The sequence below is a fragment of the Schistocerca serialis genome, unplaced genomic scaffold (genome assembly GCF_023864345.2).
Source record: "Schistocerca serialis cubense isolate TAMUIC-IGC-003099 unplaced genomic scaffold, iqSchSeri2.2 HiC_scaffold_1236, whole genome shotgun sequence".
Classification (NCBI taxonomy): domain Eukaryota; kingdom Metazoa; phylum Arthropoda; class Insecta; order Orthoptera; family Acrididae; genus Schistocerca; species Schistocerca serialis.
Window position 1 is genome coordinate 102,501 of NW_026047443.1, and position 5,000 is coordinate 107,500.

The 5,000-nt window shown below is 51.6% G+C and overlaps 1 non-coding gene across 1 annotated transcript in view; it reads right to left on the minus strand.

The window, feature by feature from the left end:
* LOC126436468 (small subunit ribosomal RNA) overlaps positions 1–153 on the minus strand; it is a 1,909-nt gene extending 1,756 nt beyond the window's left edge. Inside the window, exon 1 of the ribosomal RNA XR_007580690.1 lies at positions 1–153. This exon is cut by the window's left edge and continues 1,756 nt beyond it. This is a non-coding gene — a ribosomal RNA (small subunit ribosomal RNA).
* Between the last annotated feature and the right edge of the window lie 4,847 nt (positions 154–5,000).

Genomic DNA, 5,000 nt, shown 5'->3' on the forward strand with positions numbered 1-5,000 from the left:
ACCACAGTTATCCAAGTAACGTGGGTACGATCTAAGGAACCATAACTGATTTAATGAGCCATTCGCGGTTTCACCTTAATGCGGCTTGTACTGAGACATGCATGGCTTAATCTTTGAGACAAGCATATGACTACTGGCAGGATCAACCAGGGAGCTGCGTCAACTAGAGCTGAGCAGCCGGCCGCCCGGGAGTGTGTCCCGGGGGCCCGCGCGAACACGCAAGCGTCCGCTCAATTATTCTGCAAACAGGAGGAGGCTGAGCTCCCCTGCACAACACACCTCGAAACCCTCTCAGGTCCCGGCGGCGCGCAGCGCCGTCCTAAGTACTTGGTCGGGTTCGAGAGAGGCGCAATCGCCCGGAGTTAGGCGAGTAGACGCTTTAGGTGCGACCACCCGTGCTCCCAACTGAGCTTGCCGCTGCCGACAGAGGCCCGGGAGCGTGCTGTCGTGGCATTGCCGGCGGGAGACAACACGCGCCACCTACGGTGACCGGCAGCTCCAACGCCAGCGCCACAGAAGGACAAAAGCCCCACTTGGGTGCCGAAGCGAACTCTCCCAGCACAGCGCACGCGCCAACACGTCCGCACAGCTGCGATACAAACCACCTGCGAGAACCGCTGGGGCGACCGAGCAGCAGACGGCGTCGCGGCGCCGAGCGCCGGGCGGCGGCGCATCCTCAGCGCACACAGTCCTCAATCGGACCAGCACACTGCAGATGGCCACCGCGCTTCGCACCGGGCCCGCGAGGACCTACTTTGGCCGCAAGGCGCCGCGAGCAGGGGGCCCCGGCGCGCAGCTGCGCCGCCTGCCGCGTCCGTCGGCCGGCGCGCCTGCCACTGGCCGCCCCCACCAGCCGGCTGTAGCGCGTGCGCCCACGCACCGCGCTGCCAGCACGCCGGGCGGCCCCCCCTCACCGGCCGGGGACAGTCTCACCCAGCCACCGCCGCGTATCGCCTCACACCCAGATCCCCTTTCACGTTCGTGGGCATGGTGGGTATCCCTGAAACAACCAGTTAATAGCTCGACCGATCGTCGCCAACACTGATTCACCTCTAGCGAGAACAACCGCACCACAACGGGTTACCTGTTGTTCATTTGCGTAACGTCACCAGCAAACGTAGACGTCCATCGCCATTTGCAACGAGTATTGCATGCCTGTGTCAGGTGTCACAACACACTACGTCTGCCCACATAGACGCAACAACATGTGCACGCCTCGAGAACACGTGGAAGGTAGCCCCCGTACGTATGCGGTGTCCATTGCGCGAACGACTGTCAGCCGGCCTCTGCAGGATGTCGCAGATGTGGAACGCGGTGCAACATGCTATCACGGTGTGTGAGAAGAGACGACTACGTCCGAATACACGCTCCACTACATCAACAGACTGCTCATGCTGATCGCCATCGAGGGCGTCCGTTCCTCCCACACGTCTGAATGGCGTACCACACTGCAATCCAGCTCTTATAGGGAGACGACACGTAGCTGCGTGCACAATATTTGGACTGTATGGTCTGCCGTTGCTAGGCGCAGTCGTCGTACGGTCACACATGTGCCACGATGTATCATTCAGTACATACGGACCAATGTGCAGTACAGTTTGTGGGTTTTGCGTACATCGGCGGACAGGTGACAGGCCGTACCACAACGTAGGCTGAGTACGTCGGCATGCGAAGGGCATTGAACATGCAAACTTCTCAACGACCAGCTTGCGAAGGCAGGGGGGAAGGGGGGGGGGGGGCATGTACGTCCTGCTGCTATCCACATTACAGTGTATAGCAGGAGCATGTGGAAAGTCAGCAACACCTGCAAGGTGTTTAACATGACGCGATACACAGGGGACCGGGCAGTGCGAATAGCGAACTATATTGCGAGGGTTGCGGTTAGGTAACACTACACTAATTTAACGAGTTGCATAACAATTACAGAGCAGGTTAAGGCGCAATATAGGTTAGGTTAAGGCACAACATGGGTTACGTTAAAGCACAACATGGGTTACGTTAAAGCACAACATGGGTTACGTTAAAGCACAACATGGGTTACGTTAAAGCACAATTTAGGTTACGTTAAAGCACGATTTAGGTTACGTTAAAGCACAATTTAGGTTACGTTGAAGCACAATTTAGGTTACGTTGAAGCACAATTTAGGTTACGTTGAAGCACAATTTAGGTTACGTTGAAGCACAATTTAGGTTACGTTGAAGCACAAATTAGGTTACGTTGAGGCACAAATTAGGTTACGTTGAGGCACAAATTAGGTTACGTTGAGGCACAAATTAGGTTACGTTGAGGCACAAATTAGGTTACGTTGAGGCACAAATTAGGTTAGGTTGAGGCACAATATGGGTTAGGTTGAGGCACAAATTGGGTTAGGTTGAGGCACAATATGGGTTAGGTTGAGGCACAATATGGGTAAGGTTGAGGCACAATATGGGTTAGGTTGAGGCACAAATTGGGTTAGGTTGAGGCACAATATGGGTTAGGTTAAGGCACAATATGGGTTAGGTTAAGGCACAATATGGGTTAGGTTAAGGTACAATATGGGTTAGGTTAAGGTACAATATGGGTTAGGTTAAGGTACAATATGGGTTAGGTTAAGGTACAATATGGGTTAGGTTAAGGCACAATATGGGTTAGGTTAAGGCACAACATGGGTTAGGTTAAGGCACAACATGGGTTAGGTTAAGGCACAACATGGGTTAGGTTAAGGCACAACATGGGTTAGGTTAAGGCACAACATGGGTTAGGTTAAGGCACAATATGGGTTAGGTTAAGGCACAATATGGGTTAGGTTAAGGCACAACATGGGTTAGGTCAAGGCACAATATGGGTTAGGTTAAGGCACAACATGGGTTAGGTTAAGGCACAACATGGGTTAGGTTAAGGTACAATATGGGTTAGGTTAAGGTACAATATGGGTTAGGTTAAGGTACAATATGGGTTAGGTTAAGGTACAATATGGGTTAGGTTAAGGTACAATATGGGTTAGGTTAAGGTACAATATGGGTTAGGTTAAGGTACAATATGGGTTAGGTTAAGGTACAATATGGGTTAGGTTAAGGTACAACATGGGTTAGGTTAAGGCACAACATGGGTTAGGTTAAGGCACAACATGGGTTAGGTTAAGGCACAACATGGGTTAGGTTAAGGCACAACATGGGTTAGGTTAAGGCACAACATGGGTTAGGTTAAGGCACAACATGGGTTAGGTTAAGGCACAACATGGGTTAGGTTAAGGCACAACATGGGTTAGGTTAAGGCACAACATGGGTTAGGTTAAGGTACAATATGGGTTAGGTTAAGGCACAACATGGGTTAGGTTAAGGCACAACATGGGTTAGGTTAAGGCACAACATGGGTTAGGTTAAGGCACAACATGGGTTAGGTTAAGGCACAACATGGGTTAGGTTAAGGCACAACATGGGTTAGGTTAAGGCACAACATAGGTTAGGTTAAGGCACAACATAGGTTAGGTTAAGGCACAACATAGGTTAGGTTAAGGCACAACATACGTTAGGTTAAGGCACAACGTAGGTTAGGTTAAGGCACAACGTAGGTTAGGTTAAGGCGCAATGTAGGTTAGGTTAAGGTACGATATAGCTGAGGTTAAGGTACAATATCGCTTAGGTTAAGGTACACATTGTTGTAGGGAAAGGTGTATTGGGGGGGGGGGGGCGGCAGGTTCGTTGATAGTGATTATCGTAAGTGCATGCCTGCGGGATCATCCGATTTGTCACGTCAGGATGCACTTGTGGCTCATGACAGGCGGCGCTCCGATTCCAAGGTTATGGCAGATGTGTGTCTTTCATTCCTGCCATTGTTTGTGTACTGTGACAGGAGGCAGTATTGTGATGTTGGGTGCACCCCTGTGTAGGACATGTGTGGGTGTTCGTGGCTTAACTGAGCAATGGCGGATGTCGGAAGGGTGGGATATTCTGTTTTCTGGGTGGACCTCCCGGTCTGGTTATGATAGTGTGGATTGTGTAATGTGGCGGAGAGGATGCACCGGATGTTCTTCCATGCTGGTGGTTAGATATTGTGTGTGTGCCTGTTAGAGGCAGAGAGTAGTGTGTGATAGTGTCTGGCTGACGTGTGGTTCTCATTGTGTGCAGAGTCTTTCAGCATGTATAGGGACGGTTGTATATATTATCTGTATTCTGATGGCTCTGCATTTATTACTAATCAGTGCCGTGTATACGGTTACTCTGGTTCCAGTCGAAACTGTTCTATCTCTGTACATTAGTGACACTGCGGCTCCACTATGTTGCTGCCCCTGTCGGCCGTTTCCCCCAGTGTATGGCTAGTGATTATCAGCAATCAGTCTATTAGTCAATACCGGTAGTGTGACGACTTCAAATGTCCGGGATGGGGGAAGCTAAACCCTTCCCGTGGGTCAGGGCCTAGAAAGACTCTTCCCACGCAGGAGGCTCGGACTGTCGTTACTCTTCCGAGAAATATATTTGCCCAGCGTTTTTTGCGACTGCGAGTGCAACGCCAGGAGGCTCCGACTGTCGTTACTGTTCCGAGATATATATTTGCCCAACGTTTTTTGCGACTGCGAGTGCAACGCCCACGGGTACCGACATGGATGGGGCGCTTCCTAGCTGATCGCTCGGCATGGGAATCAGTACAGTGAGCAATGCGATCGCGTCTGTAGCTTGTACGTGGTACAGCTCGCAGCTCATGTATAGGGACAGCGGGAATGTCGCATATTGGACATAACTCTTCATGAAACGCAAGTTATAGGTGTGGATTGCACATTACGAGTGCGGGAAACTTCCGCCGTTCATCCGCTGGCGTTGCGAGTTTGGCCGTTGGGGTGGGGCACGAGCGGGTGTGGGTGGTGTGATTGCCGGTCCACGACGTCGTGCGGCAGAGGCACTGGCGTTTGGGTGCTGTGGTCGACAGAGGCTGCATGCTTTGTGGGTGGCGTCGAAAGATGGGCACTGTGGGCCCATCGATGTCTTAGTCGGCTTGGCGTCCCATAGATGGCGGTATCGTC